Below are 18,081 nucleotides of genomic sequence, written 5' to 3'. Positions count from 1 at the left end.
ATACCTCATTTCCTTCATGATAGCTTGCTTAGTTGGGCTACTTGCTTATCACCTTACTGAGGGTAGAGACTGGATTTTCTTTTTTCTCTCTGGATCTGATATTCAGCAGGTGATGGTCAGTATTTCATGGACTGCAGCTGTCTTTATCCTCAGATAGTCAATGGCGGGCCATGTCCGGGCTCCAGCATTGAATATCTGGGCATGTGTGGCTGGACAAAACGTAGGGGAAGATGCATCAAAGTCCCGGTAAAGCACCATTCGCTATTTCCATCGATAAAAACAATTGAGTTGGAAATAGTGAGCAATGCTCAAAAGAATTGGCATGCAAATGAGGTGTTTGTAAAAATAGTGAGCAGGTTGGCAGGGAGGGAAACCAATAGGTCACCCGAGCATGAGCAGAACAGCCAATTGCTAAGCTTGGCTGCTCTGTGCATGCTACAGATATCTTTCATACACGCATTCAAGCTGCTTATATGAAAGTAGTGTGTAGCCTTTTTTTTTGTTTTCAAACTTTTTTCTTATATCGCTTCCAGACCCTTGGCAGCAGTACAGGCAGGGAGGGAAGCAAGGGAGAGCGAGGTGAAGGAGAGAGTGAAGTGCTGCCTGCGTGCATGCATGGCGAGTGGAGGGTGTTGTTCTAGAGATGCCGCAGCTCTCCTTAGTCAACCGGCAACTGCTGTTTCAGTGGTAATGGGAAGGAAACAGTAGTACCGGCAGCTCATGACCACCCGTAAAAATTTCATTGTAAAGGTAAGTGGTTCTTTCTGTGCATCGCTAGGGAAACAGCTGTGCATCACTCGGAATACACATTTGAATAGTAATTAGTTCATTAAAATAACTTTGCATACAAATTTTGTTAGCTGCTATCGTGACAGAAAGAACCCACAGAACCCTTTTGTGCATGTCTCGCTAAACTCCATGCTTGCTTAACTGGCTAGAACCAATATAAAAAGCACATTGTTGGCTTGTTAGGTTTTATGCCTCTGGGCCTGAGCCAGTTAAGTGCAATATTCAGCACTTAACTGGCTAGGAAAAACTGCATAAAGATTGGACAATGTTTATGCAGTCAAAATTTTTTTTTAATTATTATTATTTTTACATTTGTACCCCACGCTTTCCCTCATAATGCAGGCTCAATGTGGCTTACATAGTAATTTGAAATACAAAGTTAATAGAATTTTAATAAAACAGTAGTAAAGCAATGTAAAGTTGGGCTTAGTAGTATATAATAAGTTGAGCTAGATAATATATGACTAGGATAAAAGAGGGTAGACAGGATAGGATAGTGTAATTTGGGAGAAAGGGTAAGGAGGGATAAAATTAAGGAGAGATGGAAAGAGAAGGATGGGAGGTTGATATTTAAGTCAGAACAGAATTGGGGGTGGAAGTTGGCGAGATTAGGTTGGGGCATTTGAGTAGACTTGCTTAAAGAGATGAGCTTTCAGCATTTTTCTAAAGGGCAAGAAGTTGTTTATTAATCAGATTGGTCTGGGTATAGCATTCCAAAGCTGGCTGCCCAAAAAGGAGAAACTGGATGCGTAGTAGGTCTTGTACTTAATTCCTCTACAATTGGGAAGGTGTAGGTTAAGATAAGTTCGTGAAGAATTAGATTTGTTTCTAGCAGGGAGGTTGATCAATTCATTCATGTAGCCAGGGGATTCGCCGTGGATGATCTTGTGGGTCATTGTGTTCATCTTAAAATTTATTCTTTCTTTGATGGGGAGCCAGTGAGGCTTTGCTCGAAAAGGTGATGCACTTTCAAATTTCGATTTGCCAAAAATAAGTCTGGCAGCCATGTTTTGGGCAGTTTGGAGTCTTTTCAGTATTTGGGTTTTGCATCCTAAAAAGACACTGTTGCAGTAGTCGGCGTGGGTAATGATAGTAGACTGTATCAGGTTCCGGAAAGTGTTGAGTGGGAGATAAGGCTTCACTCGTTTCAATATCCACATCATATTAAACATTTTCTTCGTGGTGAGCTTAGCGTGGTTATCAAAAGTTAAATGGCTGTCTATCGTTACTCCCAGTATTTTTAAGTTGTCAGATATGGGGAGTTTGACATCAGGGGTGTTGAGAGTAGTCGGGAGATAAGGAGAGTATTGGGAAGAGAGAACCAGGCACTGCATTTTTTCTTTATTTAATTTCATTTTAAAAGCATTAGCCCAGGAGGTTAGAGTGGTAATGACAGTATTGATTTTGTTGTGGATTTAAGATAGATTGAATTTAAAGGGAATATATATGGTGATGTCATCGGCGTAAATGAAAGGATTTAGACCACGTTTGGTTAGTTTTCTGGCCAAGGGGAATCATCATAAGGTTGAAAAGTATTGGGGAGAATGGAGATCCCTGTGGTACTCCACATTCTGATGACCATGGGGATGATAGATTTGTAGCTCCTTTGACTTGATAGGATCTGGTAGTAATGACGTTATTAATCCAGTTGATAATGTTTCCACCGATCCCAAGTTTGTCCAAGAGTTTGGTAAGGATTGAATGGTCAACCATTCAATCTAGTTATCTAGTTATTTTAGCCATTTAAGTGCTGAATATCGGTACTTAAGTGGCTAAGTGCCAACTCCGCTCCCAGACCACCCACAAAATAGGTGGTCTCGGATTGGGTGCTAACTGGTATTTTCATTGGCACTATTCAGTTAAGTGCCTCAGAATATGCCTGTTTAGCTCCTGGCTGTTTAAATCATTTTGAATATCAGGTTCTCTGTTTTTTTTGCTATTGCTATATGCAGTGCTGGATGGAGTTTCTAGCCTATCACCAACCCTCTTTCTTGAACCTACTGTAGCTCAAATGACGGTGTTTCTGCAAATGATGCAATGTGCCATTGTTTGAAAGATGGCCTATTGTTTTTCCTCTTCTAATGCTCTTCTCCGACTGCATGCTTTCTGCATTATGCGGAGCCTCAAGCACTTTAAATGCCTCCACACCTCTGATATTTTGATATCTCTGCTTCCTTGGAAGCAGTTAGTGCTATTGCTGCAGCTGCTGGAACTGAGGCTGAGGCCTGATTTTATACCTACAGCCTTAGTCTGTTTACTCTTCATTATCTGTTGTCTATGGGGCGTTCTTGGCCCTGGCAGTATCATTTCGACCTCCTCACCATTTAGTACACTATTAATTATATTTTATAGACCCTTAACTATGATAACCTTCATTATCTGTGCATATGCTAAAATATAGGGATAGGCTGTCATTTGAAACAAATGTCGTTAGCCAATAATAGTGCACACTATTGGGAAAGAGTGTACACTATGTGCACATAGTATGCACTATTTAAGAAAAGTGCACACACTATTCACAAAGACCCCCTAATTCTATAATCTTTGTGCCTAAATGTGCCATTTGTATCCTAAAATTATGTGTGTGGCTCATTTTCAAAATGGAAAAACATCCAAAAAGTGGCACAAAGTGGCAGATGGACAGGGTTTTTTTTTTCACTATAACTTAACTCATGGGTGTGGAATCATAAAATTCACAGAAAATGATAATACAAAAAGTGCATATGACCTACTCAAAAGTAGAGATAGAACAACAAAAAACATATCTAACTTAAAGGAAGGAAAATTCTCCAAAGAGCTCAAAGGATTTATAGAGCTATATACGATCTCAAGGATCTACTCTTAATCATCAGCTGAAAACCCTTCCTTACTATTTATCAATGTCCATCATATTCTCATTTTATTTTAAATATCTTTTCAAAAGGCTGCAATGTTCACTTCATTCAATCCACAATGTTTCCATATATTAATCACACTGTTTCCATACATAGAGAGCACAAAAACAGTACTTATCTTTTCAAGCACGTATCAAGCCACTCCTCATACTGCTCTTGAGTCACCCTTGACCAACGACGACCAGCGTTTTGCTTAGCTGTATTTCACTTAGCTGCTTCAAAGTCCAACCAACGGGAGTTATTCTGACATCATTACTACTTCTTATTGCTGTCTAGCTATTTTCAAAACCCATTAAGATGGTTTTCTATGCAGTTCACATGCAGAGCATCCAAATCATAAGGGGGTGTGTTGGGGTGGGATTTGGGCGTTCCCAAAATTTGAACATTTTTCTGCCATAGTGGAACAAAAGAAAAATGTCTGAAGCTAAAAGTTTAAACGTTTGATCTATACCTTTTTCAGTCACGACTAAGGGGCCGATGCACAGAAGTCCCCGTGAAGAACTGCCCACTAAATCTACCTTGGTAAAAATTACCAAGGTGGAAATAAGGGGCAATGCTGAAAAAAATGAATGCAATTGAGCTGCTCGCAAAAACAGCAAACAGCTCAATAGGGGGGAAAGACACTTGTTCAGCTGTGCATACGCAAAAAAGTCAATACTAAGCATAGCTGCTCTGCACATGCTCAGAGCAGCGTGCTCTAGTCCTGTCTCAAAACTTCAGAACAGCCTCCACTACACAGCGAGTGGGGAGCAGTTTTTAGTGCTCCATTCCTGTAAAAACAAACAAAAAAATATCATCCCAGGCCTTGATTCTCTGCGATAGGAGAGCCAGCCAACCATCCGCAGGGTTCAAAGTGGAGGTGGCGGCAGCTTGTAAGGGTGTATTGGCACAAGGTCTTGGGCAGTGTGGGCAGCAAGAGTCCCTTTGAATGATGATGAGGAGGAGCTGCTGCCACTGCAGCCTCCAGAGCCCCTTTCACCAGCGGTGAATCAGAGGCCGATCCTACCCCAAGCCATGCACTGCAGCCACCGGAACTTACCAGTGCCCTGAAGCCCATGCATTGCGAACCTCCTGAACTTGCCTGTGGCCTGCTGAGCCCAGCAGCACCGGCCGGGGCCAGAAGCCTGATTCCTCACAACCTGTCTCCAGCACCTTTCCCTGGGGAGTGGATCCTTTCTGCAGTTCCTTTCATGTACAGCTGCTCCAGACCTCCTGTAAAATTTATGTCACTAAAGGTTGGCAGTCCTTGCTGTGCATTGCTTGGAAACAGCTGTGCATCCCTAAGAACACACATTTAAATACTAAACAGCTTGTTTGCATAGACTTGCATGCGATTCCCATTGGCTGCCTCGATGGACAGAAAAGAGTTCGCAGAACCCCTTTGTGCACGTCTCCCACAAATGCTGTGCCAGCTAAACAGGCTTGAGCCAGTCTAAATTGCATGTTGCTGTCAAGGTATATTTTGTGCATCAGGGCCATAGTCACAAAAAGGTGCCCTAAATGACCAAATGACCACTGGAGAGATTATTCATACTCCCCCAGTTGTCACTGACACCTTCCCTCCTCTCAAAGATGTGAAAGAAACAGTACATACCAGCCTCTATAACAGCTTCAGATGTTATGGCCAGTCCTATTAGAGCAGCAAGCAGGTCCCTGGAGTAGCCTAGTGGTCGGTGCAGTGTACTGTAGAGAAGGGAACCCAGGGTAACTGTTAAACCTGTGGTGGAAAGTGTGAGCCCTCGAAAATCCACCAAAAACCTACTGTCCCAGTATTCTGTAATGCCTCGCGCTTAAATTTTAATGTGTGCAGGCAAGATGGGGCATAGTTATAGGCGAGAAAATGGGCATTTCATGGGCATTCCAAAATTTACACACACTGTTAAAGAATTATGGCCCTCTGTGCCTAAATCTACGTGCTGGGATGTACACCATGTTTTCATCGGGTAAATGGAGACACATACAACGTCTAGATCTAGGCATGGCTTATAGAATACAATTAGGTGGAAACGTTTTCCATGTGGATTTTTTAGGTGCCATATATAGAACCACCCCATGCACAAACAGTGCACATGCTAAGAAAAGTGTGTAGTGTCCCCTTCATTCTATAATGTTGCACATGAAAATTTGTGCACACAATTTTTTTTGTTACATTTGTACCCTGTGCTTTTTCACTCATGGCAGGCTCAATGTGGCTTACATATTGTATACAGGTACTTATTTGTATCTGGGGCAATGGAGGGTTAAGTGACTTGTCCAGGGTCACAAGGAGCTGCCTGTGTCTGAAGTGGGAATCAAACTCAGTTCCTCAGTTCCCCAGGACCAAAGTCCACCACCCTAATCACTAGGCCACTCCACTTGGGGTAGACTCCTGTCTTGGTTAGTTGTGTGCCTAAATTAATTATTAAATTAGGCACCAATTGGTCTTAAGTACCAATAATAGCCCTTAAGTAGTGCTAATGGGCATTAATTTGTGGTTACACGCATAACTGCGCTTAGGCATAATTCTATAAACTTAGGGCCTGATATTCAGCCAGCGGCAATCAGCATTTTGCTGACCACCACCGGCACTAAACCCTGAAATTCAGTGCTAGGCCATATCCAGGCACTGGCATTGAATTTCTGGGTTTCTGGAGCTGGCTAACACATAGCCGGTTAAATGCGATATTCAACACTTGTAAAGATGTAAAGCTAGGACTGACTTTTATGCCTTCTTATTTATGTGCTGAATATTGGCACTTAACTGGCCAAGTGCCTACTCCACCCCCAGAATGCCCCCAAAATAGCTGGTTTAAAGTTTGGCGTTTACCGATTATTTTCAGTAGCACTAACCAGTAAAATGCTGCTGATAATTAGTGGTTAACTCTGAACAAGTGAATTAACTAGGCTGATGCCATTTCTGGCTGGTCAAATTGCTTTGAATATTGACCCCTTTATGCCTAAATACTATGGGGCAGAATAACAAAGGGAGTGTGCACATGGATAGGTCAGGGGTGTGTCTTGCAGTTGCACGTGTAAGTTATAGAATATTATTATTTATACACACAGTTGCCAGCTTTAGGTGCTAACATTAACATGTAGATGCTAACATTTAACATGGTTTAAGTGCTCATGTCTAAACTTAGGAGTGCACATGCTGATTTATGTAATTAATGGTAATTTCATGCACAATTGCAATTATTGAATTGGTGTTTAGCACCCATATTTGTTACATCTAATTTTTGCTGCACTTTTGTGAGTCTACCCCATGTGTACATAGTGCACATTAATAAAGGCATTTGTTTTGAAACAAACAAAAAAACAGAAAAAAGACTCAAAACATTTCTGGCTGCTCATCCCTGTTGAAAATCCCTGACATGAGGATACATGCAGAATCTATATTTGCCAAAAGTTGCAGCAGAGAATGGAACATGGTGTGCCTCTTACTCTGCCCAGTGCTGCAGGTCTCCTAGCTCCCCACCATGCCTTGTCTCTATCTTCCTTTGTCTTCTGTGGAGATGGGAGCAGACAACTGGACTTTCACAACTGGAGTGAAAGCTGCAGTTGTTTCTGTTATCTTCTTTAAAAATCTCCCTTCCATTTGGCTTATAGATTTCAGGGGACTGGAGACTATCTTCTCTGTTCCTCCCCACTAATGCTGTTGTTCAGGGGCGTAGCCAGACCTTGGCGGGAAGGGGGTCCAGAGCCCGAGGTATGGGGGCACATTTTAGCTCCCCCCAGTGCTGTCGACCCCCCGCCACTTTTGACCCCCCCCCCCGCACCGCTGCCCCTCTGTACAGAACGTCTGGAGTTAAGACTCACAGAAGCAGATCAGCGAATGCGCCGAAGACTGGCGCTGAAGAAGACTTCAGCTGGCGGGGGTTGGGGACCCCTGCCAGCAAAGGTACCTAGCAGCTGGCGGCAGCGGCGGCGGGAGAGGGGGGGGGTCGAAAGTGGCAGGGGAGGGGTCAAAATTAGAGGGGGCCAGGTCTAAATCTGTGGGGGTCCATGCCTCTGTGGCCCCACCTAGCTACGCCCCTGCTGTTGTTGGCTCTTGATCTCTTGAGAGCATCAACTGGCTTCCTTTCTTTGTTTCTATTACTATTTCTATACCTACTCCTCTCAAGCATTTTCCATTTAATCAGACTTGATTTTAAGCTCTATGGAAAAGGGACTGTGTCTTATATGTCTCTGTACAGTGCTGCATATGCTTGGTAGTACTCTAGCAATGATATGTAGGCAGAAGGAGCTGTTCTCTTCCCTTTCTTTCCCTTCTTTTTTGGATGGGTGTGTGATCTGGTAACTTCTGTCATTTTCTGTCACCGTTGAGTGTCTCCTGTCTTGGTTAGTCCTGTTGGAGTTTTTTCTGCCCTGCTTCTGGGATGGCTCAGAACTGGATCATTGCACCTGCCCATGTTTCCTGCCTTATTCCTGCTGTGAGTCTTGCCTTGACTATTGTTCCTGCTTCTCGTCCAGTTCCTGCTTCTGTGCCAAATTCTTGCTCCAGGTATGAGTCACATTCCAACTTCTAGTCTAGTTTATTCACATAGTGAAGGATGGCAGATATCTGCATGGTCCATCCAGTCTGCCCAACAGTCACATTCATTATCAGTTCATGACTGAACCAACAATTCTACCGTACCCCACCCGACAAATGTCAACCCACTTCTAACCTTGTAACCACCCTTTTGTACCTTCCCTTTGTTCCATGTAAGCCACATTGAACCTAACAGTTCTACTTTAAGATGTCTTCCCCTGAGAAATACAGCACTTGCACTCATAGCATACAATATAAATGTGGTATAAAATATGCATAGTTGATCCTGATCTGTCCAAGCCATTTTCAGGGCTCAAACTGTAAAAGTCTGCCCTACTACCCTCCTGTGCTGGATTCCTACTCCAGGTTTTGTCTGGACTTCTATCTTGCCTTGTTTAATTTTTGTGCATTCCTTGTTTCATTGGGATTCTAATTTTGGACACTTGCTAGGAAAGGTATGCACTGTTTATAAATTGCCCTTAGCACTAATCTAGTCCTAATAAAACTGGTTTTAACCAGCTTTGTGCATCTGGACTCTCTTTCATTTTCTCCCAAAAGAGACTCCTTCTCAGTGGCTGCCCACATCCTGGCCGGGGTCTCCAACATCATGCTCACTCACTTTGCCTTGTACTCCTGACTGCTCAGTATGTAACCAGAGTGTATAGTCACACCCAGCAAGACAACACTAGAGATTTCTATCTCTCTCTCGGTGATATATCCATGCTGTTATGAAGCTTTGAGGTCCTGGCTGGTTAAATTACTTGCACAAGGCTATCCACTGATATTCAGTGGCACTTAACCAGTTAGTGCCACTGAATATCACCACTATACTGAATGCCTACTATTTTGTGGGTGGCCCAGGGGTGGAGTCAGACTTATGCAGTTAAGGGTCAATATTCAGCACTTAACTGCCTTAGTCAAGTGACCAAATTGGGCCACATAAAACACAGTCCTATCTTCATGTGTTGTTGCTCAGGCAGTTAAGTGATGAATAAACCTGTTTATTCAATGTCAGTGCCCGGACATGGCCCAGTATTGAATATTCAGGAATAATGCTAGAGGTGGCTAAAAAAAAAAACACACACCCACAGCTGCTGGCTGAATATCTATGCATTTCTCTTTTTTTTTTTTAAAGTTTTGAACTTCAACAATTTTTTTTTAACTTAGCACCGTTCTTTCTTTCTTTCCTCTCTGTCTGAATGCAGGACAGAAAATTATGCAGTCCTGCAGCTTTGTCACATTGTCCTAGTCGGTTGCTGATGATGTCAGCAGACGTGAGATTTGGGAGAAGAGTGTAAGGGATAGGATTGTCTGGCTTCTTGTCAAAAGTTTCAACATAATTGGTGAAGTGTCTTTTGCTATTTGCCTTCTCCATCTCCCAAAATGGCTTCAGTTTGTCTTCCTGTCTCCTTCCCAACAAATGGAACAATTATGGATTTGGTTTAAACTGACCTTTCCTCCATTTAGATCATTTAAAAGTATATAAATACTTTTGTTATATTTTACCGTTTGTCAGAAAATGAATGCATGGCTCTACTACAGTCCATTTCTGACCAACTGATATGGTCAACTCCAATGAGACTACTGTTAGAAAGCCAGAAATATGAATAAGAGTTCATATTTATTCTTGAAAAAGGCATACTGATTACAGATTCATTTTTGAGAACAATTCCAGAAAATTTAGCAGAGACAGACATTGATCAAAACTGTGAAAAGGTCATATACTCAATTTAAACAATTGCAACATTACTTGTTGCAATTGTTTAAATTGAGTATATGACCTTTTCACAGTTGACATTATGCTAGGAAGAATGAAGCAGACAGGTAAGAAAGACCTTGAATTACAATTCCTTGACAAAATGTACTAGAAAGGATGACCTAGTAGAAGGAAGAAGACCATTGCAAAAGTTCAGCCTATGAATAGAAAATGATATTATAGTGATGGATACAATGATGATCACACACTGAGTTAAGATCACATCTTTTGCCAGGACTTCACACGGTGTATCAAAAAATACAATTGCAAGGAAAACTGCATTGTGTTGCTAGGGATGATACAGTGGTGGAAATAAGTATTTGATCCCTTGCTGATTTTGTAAGTTTGCCCACTGACAAAGACATTGAGCAGCCATAATTGAAGGGTAGGTTATTGGTAACAGTGAGAGATAGCACATCACAAATTAAATCCGGAAATCACATTGTGGAAAGTATATGAATTATTTGCATTCTGCAGAGGGAAATAAGTATTTGATCCCCCACCAACCAGTAAGAGATCTGGCCCCTACAGACCAGGTAGATGCTCCAAATCAACTCGTTACCTGCATGACAGACAGCTGTCGGCAATGGTCACCTGTATGAAAGACACCTGTCCACAGACTCAGTGAATCAGTCAGACTCTAACCTCTACAAAATGGCCAAGAGCAAGGAGCTGTCTAAGGATGTCAGGGACTAGATCATACACCTGCACAAGGCTGGAATGGGCTACAAAACCATCAGTAAGACGCTGGGCGAGAAGGAGACAACTGTTGTGCCATAGTAAGAAAATGGAAGAAGTACAAAATGACTGTCAATCGACAAAGATCTGGGGCTCCACGCAAAATCTCACCTCGTTGGGGTATCCTTGATCATGAGGAAGGTTAGAAATCAGCCTACAACTACAAGGGGGGAACTTGTCAATGATCTCAAGGCAGCTGGGACCACTGTCACCACGAAAACCATTGGTAACACATTACGACATAACGGATTGCAATCCTGCAGTGCCCGCAAGGTCCCCCTGCTCCGGAAGGCACATGTGACGGCCCGTCTGAGTTTGCCAGTGAACACCTGGATGATGCCGAGAGTGATTGGGAGAAGGTGCTGTGGTCAGATGAGACAAAAATTGAGCTCTTTGGCATGAACTCAACTCGCCGTGTTTGGAGGAAGAGAAATGCTGCCTATGACCCAAAGAAACACCGTCCCCCACTGTCAAGCTTGGAGGTGGAAATGTTATGTTTTGGGGGTGTTCTCTGCTAAGGGCACAGGAATACTTTCACCGCATCAATGGGAGAATGGATGGGGCCATGTACCGTACAATTCTGAGTGACAACCTCCTTCCCTCCGCCAGGGCCTTAAAAATGGGTCGTGGCTGGGTCTTTCCAGCACGACAATGACCCAAAAACATTACAGCCAAGGCATACAAAAGGAGTGGCTCAGGAAGAAGCACATTAGGGTCATGGAGTGGCCTAGCCAGTCACCAGACCTTAATCCCATTGAAAACTTATGGAGGGAGCTGAAGCTGCGAGTTGCCAAGCGACAGCCCAGAACTCTTAATGATTTAGAGATGATCTGCAAAGAGGAGTGGACCAAAATTCCTCCTGACATGTGTGCAAAACCTCATCATCAACTACAGAAGACGTCTGACCGCTGTGCTTGCCAACAAGGTTTTGCCACCAAGTATTAGGTCTTGTTTGCCAGAGGGATTAAATACTTATTTCCCTCTGCAGAATGCAAATAAATTCATATACTTTCCACAATGTGATTTTCCGGATTTAATTTGTGATGTGCTATCTCTCACTGTTACCAATAACCTACCCTTCAATTATGGGCTGCTCATGTCTTTGTCAGTGGGCAAACTTACAAAATCAGCAAGGGATCAAATACTTATTTCCACCACTGTATATGACATGGAAATTAGGGATGTGCACAGGGCAAAACATTTTAGTTTGTTGTCAGTTTATTTGGCCTATCCTACCGCTCCAGTTTTGGAATTTCTTTCAACTTGTTATATACATTTGGTAAGTGCAGGGAAGGGATTTTAGATTGAGTTTATATCTCACAGTAGTAGTTTAAAGTGTAGTAGTTATTTTCCTTTCCACGGAGGACTTGCCAGGGCCGTTCTTAGCAATTGTGGGGCCCTGTGCAGACCAGTTTGGTGGGGCCCCAGGTGTCACCTAGCTCCACCTCCACCTAGCCCGCCCCACCTAGCCCCACCCCACCTAGCCACGCCCCATCTAGCCCATCCCTTGTTGATTTGATGTGTTTTAATATTTTTTTTTATTTCAAATAAGACAAATCAAGCAAAACTTGTAAAGAAAAACTAATTTAAATATGCACAATGCTATCATAGGAAACCGTTGGGTTTAAAAAACAAAACCATGTGCATGTAAGGACTGGATAAATGAATTAAAACAAATTAAAACAATCCAGTACTTGGTAGCAATAATGAAACAGTGATGATATTGACATCGCAAGCAGCCTGAGCCAACAGATTTATTTCCCACTGAACATAATTAAAATTGTTTTAACTTGGCTGCTAATAGTGTGCTGAACTGGACAGTGTTCTGTACTTGCAATAATCGGGTTGCAGCGAGGGGGGCTACATTTGCCTCGACGCTAGCGATCTCTTTTTATGAACAAGTTTGAAAGAAAGTGGATTGATGATTGTACAATTTCAAGAGAAGATCCTCCTATGGAAGAGGTTCATAGATGATGTTTTCCTACTATGGCAGGGCACCAAAACAGAATTATTAGGCTTTCACGAGTGGCTGAACACCTGCATACAATTCACAATGTCGGTATCAAATACGTCGATACATTTCCTGGATGTCAACATCGAGCTGAAGGATGGTATGTTTACTACGAAGGCTTTTGTTAAACCAACAGATAGGAATACTACCCTAGAGTATGGAAGCAGTCATCTAAAATCATTAAGGGAAAGTATTCCCTTCTCGCAGATGTTGCGGTTCAGACATATATGTACTCAAGATGTGGATTTTAAATCACAGGCGCAGGCATTTCAGCAGAATTTACAGGAGCAACATTATCCCAGAAAGTCTTGAAGTGGGCATACCTTAGAGATCTGTTATTGCAGGAGAACCAGTGCGCTCCATCGAAGGAGGCTATGATGGTGTTTGTTACGCAGTTTGCACCAGGAGGTGAGGCCATAGCCAGGATAATTCATCGGCAGTGGGACATTATGAAGACACACCCTGTATTCAGGGATACGGAATTAAGAATGGCATACTCTCGATCAAAAAATTTAAAGGAGGTTTTGAGCCCCGCGTGTGTGCATCAGAGTATACAGCGGAGTGAGTGTTTACCATTGGGCCATTTTGGATGAAATAGAGCGAATTGTACTACCTGTACCATCACACTGCAGACTGACCAGTTTATTAATTGTTTGGATAATAAAGTGTACATGTTGTGACACCACACGACTTGTCAATCGCAGAACGTGGTGATATGCCCATGTGGCAAGGTGTATGTAGGTAAGACAAGCAGAGCCCTGCATACACGTATGAGGGAGCATCACTCAAGGATCACAACCAGAACACCCGGGGCACCTCTAGTCCAGCACTGTATCATGCAGGCACATGATTTTACTGATTTGAAGTGTGTAGTCTTAGAACAGATACAATTGGACATCCGAGGGGGAGATGTGAATAAAAAACTATTCCAGCGTGAAGTCTTTTGGACGTATCAGCTTAAGTCTGTGGAGCCCATGGGACTAAATACCCAGTTACACTGGGGATGTTATTTATAGATCCATGACAGTTTCTGGTGAGTCCCGGCAAAGATCCAGGAATGGAGCCGTTAAAAGGGCTGAACGCCATGTTGCATGATCAGGCTGGTGTTCAAGGAGACAAAGACGCGAGAGTGCTAGAGCAGGATTGACCGGTTATATGTACCACTGGGTTGAGAGGCTGAAAGAACTAATCTATTCTTTTTTATGATGTAGACCTGCAGACAAATCCAGACCCCTCGACGAAGCTGAGGCGAAATAGGAACCTGTCGGGGTCCGGTGGATTAAAGAAGAATGCAGATAAGTGTTCGGTGATCTTTCAATAGCCTGCAGGTGTAGAAGAACGATAGACAGACAAAAAGTCAAGAGTAAAAATATAACACATAAAAGAAAAACTTTTAATAATATACTATCAACACCACCGTGCTGTGAGATACAGAGGTGGTGGGGGTTCAAGTCAGTGATTATAAGCTATCACAGAGGCTTAAAAGTCCCGACACAATTTTAGGACAGAGGCTAGGTGACATTATGAGACTGTTCCCCGTATAAGATCTGAAGTCCGTGGTGGTATATATAACTGTGGTGGATGTATAGGTTGAAGTGAAAGCTTATTGGGAGCATATAGCCATACTTTCTTGGAGGAACTGGACAATGTTGGCACATTTAGACTGACTCTTGACAGTTCTGCACAAAGGAAACCCTTCCCTCATTAATAAAGTGAAGTAGTAATAATTTTAAAAAAGGCAAGTGCATTTTTATAATATACCACTGCGTTCCACAAAGCAAAAAGAGCAAGTTCCCACATGCAATCTTTTATTCTTTTGATGTAGGCTTAGGGAAAAACATTTTTTAAATGCTCCCAGGTTTCAATCTAATTCATGTTTAATGTGGGATAAAATGCCATAAATAAGTAAATAAATAGAAGGATGGAAACTCTGAATATTGAGCACCTAATTCTCATAACATGATGTCTGTTTAGTGGCCCTTTACCAGGAGAAAAAAATCTCTGCATGAATATAATAGTACTAGGGTGTCTCTTTAAACCAGCCCCTCCAAATGACACAGATATTCCCTTGATTTCTTTTACTGTATCCTCCCCTGCCCGTCCCTTTAACCAGCCCCTCTAAATGACACAGATATTACCTTGATTTTTTGTTTACAGTTTCCTATCCTCCCCTTTCCTCCCTCCCGCCCACCCACCTATTCCAGACCTTCTCCCCACTCCTTCGAGCCGCAGGGTGTCCTCCCGGCACACACCTGAAGCCACCCTGGTGGTCTAGTAGAGTCTTCAGGGCAGGAAATATTCCCAGTCTTTCCTGCCTGCTGCCAGCACTGACCCTCTTGCTGCCTCATCTTCTTTAAGATGGCTGCCAAGACTTCCAATGGTGGCTTTGCAAGATTTCAGCGGAAGTTTTGACAGCCATTTTTAAAGAGCGATGTGGCAATAATGAGTGATGCTTTAATTGGTAGTTATGAATGCAAGTGCATTAAGCACTATTCTATAAGGGAGTGCTACATTGCATAACTACAAAGGGCATACACATAGGTGGTGCTTGGGTGGTTCCTGCTACCAGGAGCAGGAACTGAAGTCACCTATTTATGCATACACCTTATAGAACACTGTAAGTTGTTCACACTGCATGGTGCACTTAGTTGCACCAATTTATGACAACCATAAACCGAGCATAAGTGGGCATGCTAAATGTAGGGAACTGCATGTATCCAGTTATAGAGTTGCCCTTTACATTTTTAAAGGCACACTTATACAGTTACCTTCTATGGAAACAGGAAATTATGTCAGAGGGGCGGGACATGGCCAAGGGAAGGCTCCAGGAATGGCAAAGTCAGCATTATGTGCATAGGCAGCATTATGTGAACTGCTAATGCTGTTGGCTGCCTCCAGAGGGGAGAAATGTGTGTTTCAAGGTAGAACAGGGGATGTTTGAGAGAGGGGGGAGATGTCACCATGAGGAGTTTAAAAGAGGGGAGAGCTGCTGAATCATGGGTGGGATGGTTGAGAGGCAGGGGGAATGCTGGATTTAGGGACAGAGGAGAGTGAGAGATAGAGGGAAGTGAGAGGGTGAGATATTGAATCTGAGGGCAGAGGGAGAGAGGGATGGAGGGAAGAGAGAGAGAGAGAGAGAGAGAGAGAGAGAGAGAGAGAGAGAGAGAGGTGGGGTAGAGGGAAAGAGGGGATGAAAGAAGGTGGGAATATAGTAATGGGGGGAATGTAGAGAGACCAAAGGGAGATTCTGGACATTGAGGGAGAGGAGAATCCTGAACTGGGGGCATAGGAAAATGGACAGAAAATGCTGGGCATTGAGAGGCATAAGGAACGTGTGCAAATACTGGACACGGGAGGTGGGGATTCAGAGACAGAGGAGATGCTGGACTTGGAGGTGTATATGGAGATGGAGGACAAATGCTGAACGCAGGAGGAGAGAGAAGGGGAGATGCTGGACAAAGAGAGGGTATCAGAAGATAGAGAGAGGAGGAGCTGCTGTACATTGAGGAAATAGGGAGAGAAAGGGAGATGCTGGATATGGGGAAGAGAGAGTGAGGGAGATACTGGAAACGGGAGGGATAGAGATTGAGAGAGAAGGAAAGGAGGATACTGGGCATGGATGGCTAGAGAGAGAGGGGGGAAGTACTGGACAGAGGAAGATAGAGAAAGAGAGGGCATGTCAGGGGGACCACTGCACTATAACTGCTGGCTCCTCCCATGACCAAATGCATTGGATTTGGCTGGGTTTGAAATGGCCACCAATAGTTTCCATTATCGGCAAAAACCAATGGTGGCGATCTCTAACGCCGGCCGAAATGTTGAGATTTGGCCGGCCCCGACTGTATTATCGAAACGAAAGATGGTCGGCCATCTTGTTTCGATAATACGGTCGGGTATGCCGCTTTCCGGGGCCGGCCTTAGAGATGGCTGCCCATATAGATGGCTGGCCACGTTCGATTATGCCCCTCCATGTTACAAAGGACACCAACCAATCATCTGTCATGATGTGACAGGTGATAGAAAAATGTGCACATAGAAAAATGAAATTAAAATATGGCATTTCTGAGCATATACATAGGCATGGATTAATCTTGCCTCACCTACTTGCTACATTTCTTTGAAGGGATGAATAGCCAGTTGATATGTATCTGGATTTTCAGAAGGCATTTGAAAAACTTTTATATAAAATTAATCTTTTTGAACATATGTTTAAATAATCTTTAAAGTGAAAACATATTTACAGAGGGGTTAAGGAAAGGAGAGGTATAAAAAAGAAACTAAAACATGATAACATATATACAATTAACAAAAAGGAAGAGGATCACTGTGGGAAGAGGGGAGGGAAGGAGGCCCTGTAGGAGCTTTCTCAGGAGGAGAGGCAGACTAAGGGTCCTGAGAGGGGTCGGGTCCTAGGATCCTAGCATGCACAAGGGCAGATAATTTGTGCCCTTGAGCATGCTTGGCCCTGGCCACAGCAACTTCCAGGTCCCTTTGTCACGGACAATGGCCTCAGCATTAACCCCATCCTCTCCAGTACAGCTTCAGTTCCAGTGATAGGAGTGGGGCAAGGTGTGGCTGTATTTGCAGCTACAACTGCCCCTGGAACTGCTAGAGCCACAGCTCTCTGTGTTAGGAAGAATGGGGAAAGATGCAGGAGGCTATTGTCCTGTCCCTCAGAGATTACAAGCTCCTCCTGAGGCTTGTCCAGCTGCTTTTGGGGTGGCACATGGGGTCTGGGGACAGCAGGTGAAGGATGATAGTTGGTGCTGTGGGGACTGCGGCTGTCTGCAGTTCCTCCTCCTCCTCACCTCCATCCTCCTGCACCACCACCACTTCCTCCTCCTCATCACCTCCAGCACCTTTTCTTCCTCTTCCTCCTCTCCCCCCTCTTCCTAGGGGCCACTGGGTCAGCCTTTGTGGCAGCAGGCCTGGGGGGTGCTGCAGCTGGTGAATGATCTACAAAGGTGGTAACATAGACCTTGGTTACAATCATACTCTATCAGCTGTACATTCGACCATTATATATTCTAAGTTGGTCACTGTAGTTTGGGAATTGACCATGTTATAGGTCTTTTGCCTATTGGTTATACATTGCCACCTATACTTTGTGGCACCATAGATGGTTACCTTCACAATGTGGCTGCTATGGAGATGAACAAGAAGTGAAAGGTGCATTTGATATTGTAATGTACTCACCTGCCAGTGGAATGCAGCTGGCATCTCACTCCCCGTAGATAATCTGCCTTTTGCTGCCTCAGGTAACGAGCCTATATAGGAAAAGAGAGGGAGAAGGAGGTTGAATGGCAAATACAGAACAGATACTTCACAATGCTACCTTGCTATTCACAGTGATTTTATTTCCAGGTCAGGACATATGTGG

The 18,081-nt window shown here is 43.5% G+C and overlaps 1 long non-coding RNA gene across 1 annotated transcript; it reads left to right on the top strand.

The window, feature by feature from the left end:
- The first annotated feature begins 916 nt into the window (after positions 1 to 916).
- Positions 917 to 16,371, top strand: LOC115479210. The gene is made up of 3 exons (XR_003943628.1): positions 917 to 997; positions 2,090 to 2,093; positions 16,357 to 16,371. It is a non-coding gene; the product is annotated as an uncharacterized LOC115479210 (long non-coding RNA).
- Positions 16,372 to 18,081: the final 1,710 nt, after the last annotated feature.

Source organism: Microcaecilia unicolor, chromosome 10, assembly GCF_901765095.1.
Source record: "Microcaecilia unicolor chromosome 10, aMicUni1.1, whole genome shotgun sequence".
NCBI classification, from domain to species: domain Eukaryota; kingdom Metazoa; phylum Chordata; class Amphibia; order Gymnophiona; family Siphonopidae; genus Microcaecilia; species Microcaecilia unicolor.
This window is presented reverse-complemented; position numbering and strand designations above follow the sequence as displayed.